The sequence below is a fragment of the Chiroxiphia lanceolata genome, chromosome 6 (genome assembly GCF_009829145.1).
Source record: "Chiroxiphia lanceolata isolate bChiLan1 chromosome 6, bChiLan1.pri, whole genome shotgun sequence".
NCBI lineage: Eukaryota > Metazoa > Chordata > Aves > Passeriformes > Pipridae > Chiroxiphia > Chiroxiphia lanceolata.
In genome coordinates this window covers 22,988,875-23,002,962 of record NC_045642.1, presented here as the reverse complement: position 1 = coordinate 23,002,962, position 14,088 = coordinate 22,988,875, and the positions used below count along the sequence as shown (strand labels likewise).

Sequence of the window (14,088 nt, the reverse complement as noted above, 5' to 3'; positions counted from 1 at the left end):
TTGCTTCCTCCTTCCTTCTCACAGTCTGCTCTCAGCATTTCCTCAACACAAAACAGAAGCTGTGACCTTCTGCAGATGGTGTAGTCAAGGGCAAACTCTGGCAAAGCTCATCCCTTCCCATTTTGCCTATAGTTTCCTCACAAGTACTCAGTTTTATGTCATCCACTACCACTTTTAGATGTGCAGAGATGTAAACTTTCTTTTAACTCCAAGTGTTAGACCCTCTACAGAAATTCAATATCTTAAAAGCCCCCAAACACTAGGTGAGGAACAGCACCTATCCCTGAAAATACAGGGAAGAGAATACAACTGAGCCAAGGTGACAAAGATGTGTTTATTCTCCAGTTGAAAGCATTGCAGCACTTTTAGTAGTCATGAGGATGCCCAAGCTTTACTACCTAAGACACATATCGAAACTGACTTCCATGGCAGAACTGCATAAGAGTAAATCCATCTCTGTAGTGAGTAGGAATAGCTGTGACAAGGCAGTTAGCACTTCAGGCTGTGAATGCAGGAGTGCATGAGTGGAAGGGCATTTGTGACTCAAACCTGTTGCTAGGGTCGTAAAATGTCCTTTCCAACTTTCCCTGAAACCATTTGGACTGCTCTCTGGCACCAGCCCTACCTGAGATGGGGATGCTTTCATCTGCACTTGTAGCAGGGGTATTTATTGAACTAGTAAATCAGTAGCAGCTCCCTCAAGGCTCTATCTGGCACAAGTAAGGCACCAAGGCAGGAAGCAGCCAAGAGAGTGGTGCAGTGAGCCAAGAGCAGTTGCCTTATCCATGGGACTGCAGGTGCCATCCCTGCTATCCTGCATGCTCTCAGCAGCCTGGTCCCTACCATGTTCTGGCTGTGCTGTCATGGTGCAGGGGGCTTGGAGTCAAGCAAGGGAAAACAATGCTGGGGTTTCCCACTTGGGACTGCAGCATCATAGCAGAGATGGGTGCACTTACAGAAGGCAAACCCAGTTTTTCCATTAAAGATCCACCTAGAAATAACGGGGTAAGCCCAGGCAGGGAAAACAAGCATGGCAATAGTCAGCAAACAAAACTCCTCTACATTCATGATAAATTAATTAGTCTGGAGGCAGCGACCAGAAACTTCCCAGCTTGCTGCAGCAGAGTGAGTCATTTTATACTCTTCCCACTGCAAAGTTCAAAGACTGTCCCACTCAACAGCCAAACACACCTGTGAAACAAAATGAAACAGAATTGACAGGAGCTGGTAGGTAAGGGCTGCCATTTGTTTTTTGCTGGAAACCTTACACAATCCAGCTAAAGGAGCTGTATTTAATTGTAAAAGTGTAACTGCCCTACTGGTGTTGAAAGGATGACACAAAATGGTTAAGTCAGGTTTATTAGCATTTGTCAGGCAACAAATGCACATGTCACAAGACCCTGACAGTGCGCTGATGGAAGTCAAAAATAGCCACAAGGATACTCTAGTCAGACTTCAGACTTGAGATAATTAGAAATGTGTTCTACCTGTCCGCCTCCAGCCAAGTCTCCTCTCCTCTCACAAAGTCAGTGAAATCAAGTAGGAAGAAAAAGATTGGCTGATATTCCTTGAAGGCTTGTTTGCATCTACGCAAAGACATGTCTGAGGGGTTCTGTTACTACCAGTCTTTATCCTTTTAAATAATAAAGAAACAATAACTTAGCAGCATTGTGAAAATTCCTATATCATCCTGACATGTTTATTGTGACTGTCAAAACACAGGACATGTATTTGACACATCGTAAAACATGTCTCAGGTCAGGAGAGAGAGAAAAATGAATACGTACCATTGTATTCTTGAGGAAATGCAACATGTTTCCACAGCATAGCAAAAAATTTATCATTGTTATGTTGACTTGGGCCCAGGATCATGGATCCAAAATTGCACCAAGTATCACATACTCAACAGACTTTCTTCATAGTACTGCTCATGAACCTCTTCCGTTCTACATTTCAGATGCCTGGTTTTGAATACAAAGGTATCAATAGATTAAAACCAGATCAAGTGGTATTCGAAGTCACTCTGTCAAATGAGGGCAGCAATACACACAAATGTAGCAATATTTTCCTAAATTTCTCCTATGGCAACCTCTGTCAAGCCCCAAGATCTCTCATGTTACCGTCTCCCCTTCTGTTGGCTCTTTCTCCCTTGCCTGTCATCCCCTTTCCCAGGGAAGTCAAGCACTAACACCCTCCCTCCCCCCCCGATTATTCCTAAGATATGTTAAAATTGATTTAGAACTGGTAAAAATGACAGCCCCAGAGACCCAGACAGGCCACTGAGATAGAACAGTAGGGCAAGATCCTAAGGTACTGCCTGGTATCAAAATTCTTTCAGGGAAAGGGAGAATTTAATCTTCACAGCCTATTCCAGGTTTACTTCCCTGGGAATGCCAATTAGTGTTCAATATGGTATTTTCTAAAATATAACTTTGAAGAGTTTATGAACTTGGCAAAGATCATAAACCCACTGGAGACCACCGAGTGGCCATGAGATGACTGTCAGTGATGAATTTTGAACACAATTAGCCGGGGTCATGTTCTGAGCAGTGACTCAGAAATGAGTACCTCTCTAACCTTTTTGCCAACCTTGCTTCTTGCCTCCTAATGATTGCTAAATTGAATCTGTAAACATCCACACTGATGACAAGAACAAGAGCTCTGATTCCAGGGATCAAGAGTTGATGACAGGTTTTAGCTGGTTTTAGCAAAGCACTGGTTCCTAGGCTCTGCTCCATCAGATGAATGTTTCCTTATTATGTCCCCAAAATCCCCTGGGCAGGGTAACATGCAGTAGAAGCACACTCAGTTATTTTTCAGAGACTTTCCCCTCCAGGCTGTCAAAGATCTGAAGGAGCTGGCGACCAGCCCACACTTATTCTGATAAATGCTGTTTGCCACTAAAAATGGATTAAAATAGCCTCTGAAAGCTCATCTGAAGGGGAACAAGCAGTCTTCTTCAGAGATGCCATTAGTAGGAAGATGTGGAGAGGGCTATTCTTAGGGCTGCTTATTTTTGGCTTTCACCCCACTTTGTCATATGCCCTGACCAAAGCAGAATAAGGAAATTATAATTAGCACTTGGGGCACTGTCGATGGGAGCAGCAAACAGGCCCTGGTGAAAATTCAAACCCTAGGTTCCTCTGATTCTTCATCCATTCGCCTCCACATGATGTGGACCCGGGGAATTTGGGCTTTGGCCACCATGTCCACCAGACGGCATGGATTCTCCATTCACCACAAAGTGACAATACATCAGGAGCTAGGCACTGGCCATCTTTTTTGCCTGCTCGATCCTGCTCTTAGTCTTTCCCTTCACGGATAGCTGGAAGCGAGATAAATGCCAGAGTTTTAAGGGTTAACAGAGGGACAGTGCCAATTTCCCACTATGATTTTTAATCACTAAATAGCCATGTTATTAAATACTCTAACTGGCAGGAAGAGATGAGCTGAGGCTGTGAGGAGACAGGTGCACAGTGAAAAAAAAGGGGGGCCTGTGGTCTTAGAAGATGAACTGGGTGGCAGAGGTAGGTCAGGATTCCCAAAAGCTCATTCTGCTGCTGTAAGACAGCAGCTGACAGCAGCAGCAGGAGCTTTGCAAAGCACTGTGCTGGGAGCAGAGTGAGTCTCTTGGCCCTATATCCACCCCAAATGCAGGGGTATTTGCTGTTGCTGAGGTTAGCCGTCACAGCTCAGCTTTCCAAATTAATGCTTCTCAGATGGGACAACCCAACCAGATCCCAGATAAGACTAAAGAGAGGAATATGGGCATCTGTCTTCATCTGATGAGCTGGTTGGTCTGTATCCCCACCTCCTCACCACCATGAATCCCCCACAGCCAGCAGACCTGGTGCCCATTACAATCTCAGCAAACTACTTCGTACTTCTTCCCAACCTCCTGGGAGTCAGTGTGTCTTGTCAGACATCACAGCATCACCACACAGAGCAATATATTTGGGCTTCACAGTGAGGTGGGTTACAGTCTGTTTCTTAGAATAATCTCAGGGTTTTATAATAAAAAGTTCCCTACTGCAGCCATGACCTGGGACACCAGGGATGCTCTTAATCACTCACATCCTGTTCTTGTGGCACCTCAGAGTTGTTGCAGGTTTTGTCCTCCATTCTATAGATCTGAAGTTAGTTTGCAATTAAAGCACTGTGGGCAGGGAGTGGTCCATGATCTGTGGTGGGAGGGATGCAGGAGGCAGGCAGAAAATTCTACTGTACCCTTCCAAATTTTGGGGTACCTCACTTAATGGCAAGTCTTCCTTAATGTACACTATGACTCAAGAGCTCCTCTGTCTTTCCCAGCTTTCTACAGTCTCCGGACTTTTCCTTGGCTACAGGAGATTGTAGCAACCCTACATTACCAATCTTTTCTTCTCCTAATTTATATTCTGATAATCAGCAAGCCATGAACAAGAAATTCAGTTATAGCTGATACTGATACTCAACCCAAGATGGCAAGCTTACTACTGCTTAATATCAACAGCCTTCTGCCTCCATGTAAATATAATTTTGCATTGGAAGATTTCTACTTTATGTATTTTTTTAGTTAATTACAAATAAGGAATTAATAAATTAATCCTATGTATATAATGAATCATAAATTAATTTACAATATTTTCCCTTGAAAGCATCATGGATAACTGTAAGAAATTAGCTGTCCATTTCACACATCTTCATAATCTTCACCTTCCTCCTAGATTTGCAGCTTGTGGACTTTTGCACTGGAGTTCTACTAGATCTGTTGACTGCTCTAGTAGGATACTTCCAGTCTTCCTGCTTAGACATCCACATTAACCCCTGTACAAAAATTAAGAAAGGTATGATACAATTAGTTCTCTGTTGCCTTTCAGTTAACTCGTATAAAGTTACAAAGAGTCATGGTTCATTAAATAGAAAGGCTTGTTTCAAAACCTCCTTGACTCCCTCTGATATGAAACTGCTAGAAAGCCATGATTATTTTTTAATAGTTGATGCATTTCCCCTCTCTTCTCCCAGCCTACCGAGAATACTGGAATCCCATTTTCAAGCTGGTTTTTTCCATAGACAGGAAGTGTGGAAAGTGTTATAAAAGCAAAAGAACAGATTTTTGTCAGACCAGAGGCTTCCAGGAGCCAAGATAGTAAGGAAAAAATCCTGAAATAGCATAAGATTTACAGTCAAATTGCCAGAGGTGGGACGCAGAGTTGGGTTATAGTGACATGAGTTACTGTGAGTAACCAGCTACACGCACAGGATGAGCCAGGACTATTGCCAGGCAAATGAAATTAAGCTCAGCCTGTGATGAAAGAGAGTAAGATGATCAGCTCATCCTGGGCTGCAGCACGTACGCGCAGACAGCTGGCCCAGCTCAGCAGCTGCACTGTGACTTGTGATGGTATGGCAAAGCCAGGGAGCGTGGGAGCCCTTTGCAACCCAGAGCCCTTCAAAGCAAACTGTCCTTTAGGGACATCTTTGTCACCAGGGGCCAGAGAAAGTGACAGAAGCAGGAGAGACTATCACATGGCACTCTGCTCCGCCTTCCCAGAGTAGGTTGGGTGTGCACCCCAGGGAGCCAGATGAAAGGGACCATAGCACCAGGCAGAGCATGCAGCAGCAGGAAAGAGCTGTCACTGCAAGAGGAGTAGTCACCATCCCCAGGGTTTCCTCTCTCTGCCCTCTCGCATGTCACCTTCATCCCCTTCCCATGCTACCTGCAGTCAAGCCCTACCTTTTATGCTTGTCTGTTTCCCTTTATGGAAATATTCCTTCCCTCCCTCAGCTTTATGTCAGCCACCTCCTGTCCCCATGTAGCCAGGTTAAATAGCAGCAGTAACACATCAACAGCACTGCAAACACCTCTGAAGGTGGTCTGGCTTCAGGAAGATGGAAAGCTAGTTACTCAAAATCACCCAGGTCCACAGCCCAGAAGCAGCACTTTGTTCATTGTTACCATGATGGCTCTCAGAGAAGGTTTGAAGCGTGACAGGAACCACCACACTGCAGCACCAGTCGCATCACATACTGGCACAAGATAACCCTACCAGCTACAAGAGGGAGCAAAGCTCAGCCCTAGAGAGAAGAACTCTCTATGTACCTAGTACTGCAGGAGGGGCTTATGGTGGTGTGACAAGTGTCCCACTCTGTCCAGCTCTTCTGCACACTCCCTGCCTATGCCTGCAGCTGGCTCTGGAACATTTGAGCTGCTGGGCTTCCATTTTACAGAGTAATTGACTCTGTATGCTAAAAATTGTCCTGGAGATTTCCTCTCCTGAAATGTCAAAGGGATGTTTTAGCACAAGTGCCCACCCTATTTTGTGCTCATGGCAGGACCTGATATTGGGAGACATCCTATAGCAAAGTCTTCTACCCTGTTGCCCCACTTTGGTCCCAGAGCTGACAGACCTCACTGACCTCACAGGGCTTTTGGTAGCAGGGAGACAGGACTATAAATCGGTGGCAAGAAATGCACAGCAAGGAATGCATTTCGAGATAGGCTAAAAATAGAGCTCTGACCCTGCTTGTTCATATATAGCAAGATCTATATGTGCGCTTGCCAGCAGTAAGTCAATGTAGGGGCAAAGGCATCTTGATGCACACACCAATTTTGCTTAAAGAGAAAAACTGCTGGGTGCAGCTGCCAGGTGGCCCCAAAACAGTGGCTCCCGAGGGCAGAGGGACAGCAAGCAGAGCTGCCCCATGGGTAGAGGCAGCAGGTCCTGGTGTGAAACAGCCCTGAAAGTACCTTCTTCTCCAGGATATCAGATGGGATGACATTAAGGTGCATGATAGGACAAATCCACAACATGGGGAATGACACCAGCTCAGAGCTGCAGCTGGAGGATGTTCTCCAGCACAGGACTTCTATAGCATCCTCAGGGACCCCTTGGGAGCAGCTGTAGAGTGGGAAAGAAGGCATGGTGCTGTAATGTAGAAGGTGTAGACCTTGTAACATGGGTGCAAAGTCCAAGTGCAAGACTGCTGGCTTGTGGCTAACAGCTGGACTGCAGAAGAGAAAACCATTTCCCTTCACCCCACTGCTCCCAAACACTTACATTCCAGTCTGGTACTTCATCCAGCCCCATGTTCCTTGGGATTTTATCACGATAGCTCAAGACACATTCATCATTTTCTTTAAATCCCAGTCTTCATCTTTGCACAAGACTCTCAGTTTCTGTTCAGAAAAGAAAAACATTTCTAGTCCTTCTGTGTACAGAAAAGTGCTTGAGTCTATTGACCTGGTTGTACCCAACAGAATATAGGCTGTAGCTGGAAACAAGGAAAAGAAACTGAAATGAATTCTTTGTTTAGTATCAAAATTTTTCTGCACATAATTCATGTTTTTCACAGCCTGGAGTCACGGCTGAGCAGGCAGGGGCAAATGGGGCTGATGGCCTATGAGTCCTCTATGCAGAAGCAAACCAGGTGTCTGATCCTGTTACATCAGGTTATCGCTCCGCTGAGCCTGTACGCAAAGAGTAATCCACTCTCTTGCCTTAGGCCTCTCAAGTCCTCCTTGTTCCCATGGTATTAAACACACCAGAAGAATTGCTTTTAAAAATCGACAAGATTATAAATATCAAAGGCAATTCACAGCCTTGTACCCTTCCTCAATCCCACAGTGCCCACAAGGTGTGTACCATAGACCTCTGTTGGCTGAGACCAGACCTGCTCTTGTAAGCATCTCCTGAGTTGCTTGTGAGCTCCAGGATCCAGAGCTGGGTTTGAAATCTTCTTCCTCTGTGATTCTTTGAGCATCCATGAAAGGCTTAAATAGTTGTGTACTGTTTTGTCTCACAACCAGCTTCTCACATGCTGTTGCTGTGCTAAGATGTGATTGCAGCAAGCAGGGCTCACAAGTAGCCCAGTTGCATGGCAAGGCCAAGCTCCTAAGTGTCTTCCCATCCACAGACAGGTGTAGTCTTGAATTAGGTTGTCAGGGCTTATTGCACAAGATGGGGAGATTGTTAAGGTAGCAGCAGAGCAAGCTGGAAGTAGCTGAAGTAGCTAGCAGGAGCGGTCAAGAAGAAGGGCTTAGGTGGCAGCCTCTGGGCCAAGAACAGCAAGTCTCTCTCCTCAGAACCACAAAGCTCAAGACACTGCCTAGGGTGACAAAACCAGCCACAGAGCTGCAGCCAGGAGTTCTGCAGTTGCCTCTGGCTGCACTCTCCTCAAGGAAGTGGAGGAATCAGGTTTAATCCCAGAACCAAATCAGGCAGAATAAGGATGGGACACAAGTCTTCATTTCTGTCCCTCCAAAGGTTACTGTTCTATCTGCTGGACTGGTAGATAAAGTAAACAAATATGGCAATGTTTGTTGACATTTATCTGAGGTCTGTTCTAGGAGACCTGGTCTGAGCACAGTAACGGGGTGAGATTTCAGCCCATGCTATTGGGTAGAAAACCACAAACCTGATTGCTGTGAATAGCTGAGCAACTATAGCTTTGAAGTGGAATGACTGTGATACTTAGATGTCAGGTGCAGAATCCTAACCACATGGTGAGTCCCATTTGGATTTAGGCCTTCAGGACTAAAAGTTCTGATTTCAGGGTGGATGTTTAGCCTTAGCTTTGCCCTCTGAGATCTGGCAGAACAATAGTTCAATATCTGGTATTGACATGACTCCACTGGCTGTACTAAGCACATAACGATGTAAAATGCATTAATAAAACAAAAAGGGAAATGTATTAAAGAAGAAATAAATAAAATTAATATAGATCCATAATAAATAATGAATTAAATTAATAAAAAACAGCTCCTGGAGGCATCTGGTTCTGGTATGCCATTTTCTGAGGCTATAAACCTGCCCATAGCTGAACAAGCTGGAGTGTCTCCCACCTGCAGCATGACACTGGCACAGCCCTGCCAGCCAGTTCAGGGGAAGCAAGGGCCACTCTTTCTTTGACCACCACGAGGTCTGTGGAGGCCCTAGGGCCACACTGAAAGCTTCTACCACTCTCCACAGCTGCAGACACAACTGCTGCACCCTCAGGTACCACATGGTCATGTGTAGGGGAGATTGCCTGGGTAATACAGAACACATCCATAATGCACAGTACAATTCCCCTTTACTGGTTATACAGGCAAGGCCACTGATCCAGACATATGGCTTTCTTACTTGAAGGTTGTGCTGATCCATGTCAGATCCATCCTGTCTAGGCTTGGATGCACCATCACACCAGTCCAGGGAAAATCTCCTCTGCTGCAAGCTGGTCCCGCATGGAGAGTGCGACGTGCTTCAATCCACATTGTTTCCTTTCTAAATATCAGCACCTCCTGGGATTTGTTTCCTACCCTGGAGAAAAGTCCTGGATCAGACTCATAGAAGCATCACATCCAGTCCCAATCTGCTCACCCAGGTTCACGTCCTGTAGACAGGACGCTGATGTGCATCAAGTGCATACATTGCCACGTTCAGGCTCTGGGGAAAGGAACTTTGTAGGTAGGGAGAGGGAGCTGCGCTTCCCACTCATGCAGAGACTTTGGAAGAATCAAGAAAAAAAACATAACCACATCCCTCACCTCATCACAAAATCCTCTCCGTTGACCCTGTTGTTATAAGCAGAAGTCAAAAGCAAGGTCCCAGTGAGAAGCATGGGGTCTACCATGCAGTGCCCTGGCTGTACTTCAAAAGTCAGTATTTGATCTTATTGCTGAAGATACAAAGATATGTGGTCTCCACTGCATGTGAAGCATTTTGTTCTTTCCACTGATCAATAACCAATGACTGAGCAGAAATTTCTCTTCTAAAAGCCTTTTTGGATTCCTGTCTGTTGGAACCTGATATGTGAGGAGCTGAGCATTCTGTCTCCAGGGAACAGAGGGAGAGTTGCTGGCTGTTAAATAACAAATCCAAGTTGCTGGGACACACAGAAAGGATTAGCAGACACCATTTATCTCCTGGATTTTATTTGCTGTTTCCTTGTCCCAGGACAGTTAACAGCAAAGGAAGCCTGACCTCAGCTCAGATATGACCTCACAGGAAGTGTGGGAAGCATGAAGTAGGGCTCGAAGCAGTCTCAGTGGTGTGACCAGGGACAAAACAGTGTCCCAGAAGACACTTTTTCATGTGTATCACCATGCTGCCCATCTGCACAGCAAGTCTCCCAGAGCCCAACCTGCCCTTCCTGGTTCTCCTGTAGCCTGATGCTATCAGACATCATCTTCTTTCACAGTGTAATCTGTATTTTCCACAGGATGCAGAACAGTACCAGCTTCCACAGCTTGTCACAGGCTCAGCGCTGCTGTGTATCAAGTATCAACAAAGATGCCCACAGCGTCCAAGTCTTTGTAGCATTCACCCCTGTTTTCTTCTAATCTTACGCTACTTTTTCTGCCACATTTAGCTTTCCTGATGGGAGAGAGAATGGAAAAGACAGCTCTGATACCTTCATGTTGCATCCAGCAAGAATTCTTCCCAAAACGCTCAAGTTTTTTGGAACAAATAGCACTTACCTCACCTGGCCCTTCCAACCTTAAATATTTGAGCTACAACAGTCAGAATCCCAAATCACCATAAGGTGATGCTGCTCTGATTTTGTTTTTGGAAGAGGAACAATGTGGTACATGAGTGATTATGCTAAGAACAACATATTTGAGGTTTCTGCTCTTTATTTTCCATCTCAAGAGCTTTAACTGGAACTACGCATGCCTCCATTTTTCCTCGAAGGAAATTTCCTCCTCCTGACAGGCACCTGCACATTCAGTCTTGTCCTGGACTTGCTTGTTGTTCCCCTCCTCTAGCATGTACTCAAAGTATGACAAACCTGGGCTGAAACCTTGACTCACAGGCATGCTATGACAGTGGCTTTTCAAGACAAGAGGAGCTCTAACCTTCTGCTTCAGCCTTGTTGGGCTGATATATATGCCATGAAAACAGTTGAGCCAGCAGAAGTCCAGCCTGCTCCAGAAGCTGTGCCTCAGCAAAACCCACCTGAATCCCTCAGTTTATTACATGGTCACTTCAAACTCATGGGGCAAGAGAAGACCCCAGAAATTTTCGCCCCCAGCCTGGTGAGATATAAATTCAAAGCTTTGGGTTATGTCCTTGTGAGATTGCTGCTAAAACACGGTGACCGTGATACAAGGACAAACAGTCATCATTTGAGGGCTATCTGGGCTCTTTCTGTGGCTTTCAATTTCAAGGACAGCAAGCACTTGCACTGTGCGTTCATAGGTCCCTTCTCAACAAGCCAGGGAAATGTGTGTGCAGGGTATATGCTCAGTGCACACATTTATGGATGGCTTGCGGAGCTGTGCATGTGGGTCAGGTAAATATTGATGCAACAGTTTTCTCTTTAGTTCAGTCTGGCCACAGCAGCCCCAGACTACAAGGAGTCTTTGTGTTCAGCTGGCAGGTCTGGCTCTGGCGGGGGCCAGATGAATCTGCTCCAGCAGCACAGCCACTCCTCAGCAAAACTGGGCTGGAGGCAGCTCTCGTCCTCTGCAGCTTCTGTCGTGGAGCTGCTTGTGCAACGCATGTTCTGCTGCACACAAAGGTTAGTGACATTCTTTGAAAGACAAACCCTACGCCATGAGAACATATTTTGCATTCACTGTACACATGTAGTGCCAGGGCAAACAAAGCTGTAAGTTTGTGCACTCGAGCAGGAGGTGCATGGGATGTACTGCATTAGCGTTTAGCACACGCATCTGTAAGCAGTGTATAAAATGAGAGGGCCTTGTGGTTGGTTGTAACCTGTGTTTTACAAGGTGCGTGTTTGTGTGGGTGTTTGGGTGCATTTGCAGGTGGCTGGAGGATCTCCTAGGAGCTGTAACACAGCAAGAGTAGCTGGGGCTGGGACTGTATTAACCATGCTAGAGGAGCAACACAGAAAGGTCAGAGCTCTTTCTAAGTTTTCATCACATTAAACTATCCCCAAAGGCAGGCGGGGCTGAGGCATGCTGGGCTTAGATGTCTGCACTGGAAGACTTTAATCAGAGCTGTGGCCCCAAGGTTAGTGAGCAAGCAATGCGTACCCCCAGGACAGGCAAGTGCCTGTGCCTGTGCCGTGGGATGCTCCCATGCTTGCACTCAGTCTCCTGCAAGAGGGAGCCTCCTGTGTTTTGCTACAAGGGAGCCCTAAAGCTTTCCTAGTATAGCAGCATTAAATAAAAAGTCTTAACAATGTTTTTCTGAAGTCTGAAGACTCTGACAGAGGCACTCGAACAATTTTACAGGAGTAATTGCAAAGGTTACCTCAGTCCACTGCCTCTGCTGATGTGTAGCAGCACGTCTCTCCTTCCAGCCCTCTGCCTTCACATCGGGCTCTGTTGGCCTCAAATCAGTGGCAGCTCTAAGAGTTTGACTGAAAAAGAGGCAAAAGCAATCCCCTCCCAAAAATGGCTGTGTCTCTGGTGAAAGAAGCAAAAGCAGAGCATTTTGAAAATTTGACTTCAGCTGTCACTTGGGCATCTCCCACTGCCCTTCTACCCAGGTCCCCCAAAAGGGTACACCTCCTTCCCTGCATGCCATCACCCTTCCTCTGACAGACAGTACTGCCTCATGAGGCTTGCACAGTTCCAGGTGGGGAGGTGATGCCCTCACCCACCCCAGCCAAGAGAAGGGCAGCATCAGGCCACAGAGCTGTGCCTCCCATGAGACATTGCTGCAGGACAGGCACAATTAGATTTTTCCAGATTTAATCAAAATTAGGCTTTTAAGCTGGGCAAAGAAAAATCAACAGAGAAGAAAAAAAGTAACAATCAATTTCCTGTCAAAACAAAAAAAACCCACAAACAAAACAAAACAAAACAAACAAAAACCCCATAATATTTTCACAGGAAATATATACTTATTAATGTTTTTATTTAATTTTATGTGCTGTGGCACTTAAGAGATAGGATAAGAGATCTCCATAATGCATCAAGCATGGTGCAGAGGTTTTTGCAGGCACACAGAAGGTGAAGCATGTGGAAGGCCTGATTCTGGCTGAGGCTGCATTGAGGGGTCCGTGAAGTGAGGCTGGGGATGGGAGAGAAGCCCCATCTTCTCCAGGGCACAGGCAACCCTCACCCGGTCCGCCCATATGATGCTCCCACCTCATTAGGTAAGATGGAAGCTGTTGACCAAATTTTCTGGTGGCTGGGACACCACTGTGGGAGCTTTCAGATCAGTGCCATCAATAAGCAGAGGGAGCTGGTAAAAATAACCCTTGCTTTGAGAACTGTGATGTACTTATAAGCTGCTAAGGAGGCTGAGCCTGATGTGCTGTCCTACTTGAACAAGCATCAGGCTGAGAGAGAGATAGCAAAATGGAAAATGTGAATCTGCTGGGGTACAGAGACAAGCAGTCTCTGGGCTGTAAATCAGACCTGCCAGCACAGGGAAGACTGGGGAGAAGCAGGCAGGCAGTACAAACACTAAGTAGAGTTACAGCTTTTCATGATTTTTTTTCACTTTGGGATGATGGTAAAAAAGAGCAGAACATTGTGTGACAGATGGGGCATACAGCTGTGGGAAGAAGTGCTCTGCTCTGTGGTCTCAGCCCTATTTCTTTGGGGCAGGTTTTATTCATCTGGGAACACTAACAAAACAGAGCTTTACAAAACAAAATGTACTTGGGAAAAGCTGAGCTAAGCATGGTGTCAACCATATTTGTATTTTGAGGAACACAGCCAAAAGAGGTAGCTTTCTGTGGGCTGGACAGCATATATATACTCCTATAACAACCCCAAAATGGGTGTTTCACAGGGACATAATGGCAGGAGGTGTGACAGAACAGTCCCCAAAGTTTCTGAGTCCTGTCCTCTTTTCCACACAGCCTTGCTGATGTGCAGGGAATGAATCAGAGCAGCCTGGGAGGAGCTTGGCACATAGCTCACAGTCTGCAGCTAGCCCAATGGAGCCCAGCAGAGCCAGCTTGCTGCAGTCTGGCCTAGTGGGTTTTCCTTACAGCCCTCAAGTCCAACATGGTCTTCAGATGTTCACAGAGGACATGGCAGCATGTTGCAAGCTTCAGGTTACAGAAGCCTTAAGGATGGGAGGGATCCAGAGGGCTTCCACAGGCCCGTGGATGGGCAAGAGAGCCCTGACATTTTCTTGCTTTAACAGCATTTGGGTTTTTTCAAAATCTGAACAGTATTAAAAAGAAAAACAAAAG

General features: G+C 45.9%; 1 long non-coding RNA gene across 1 annotated transcript; it reads right to left on the bottom strand.

Annotated features, from left to right (window-relative positions):
• Positions 1-1,668: 1,668 nt before the first annotated feature.
• On the bottom strand, positions 1,669-6,058 carry LOC116788324. The gene is made up of 2 exons (XR_004357596.1): positions 5,717-6,058; positions 1,669-4,806 (listed from the first exon to the last, which is right to left on the bottom strand). It is a non-coding gene; the product is annotated as an uncharacterized LOC116788324 (long non-coding RNA).
• Between the last annotated feature and the right edge of the window lie 8,030 nt (positions 6,059-14,088).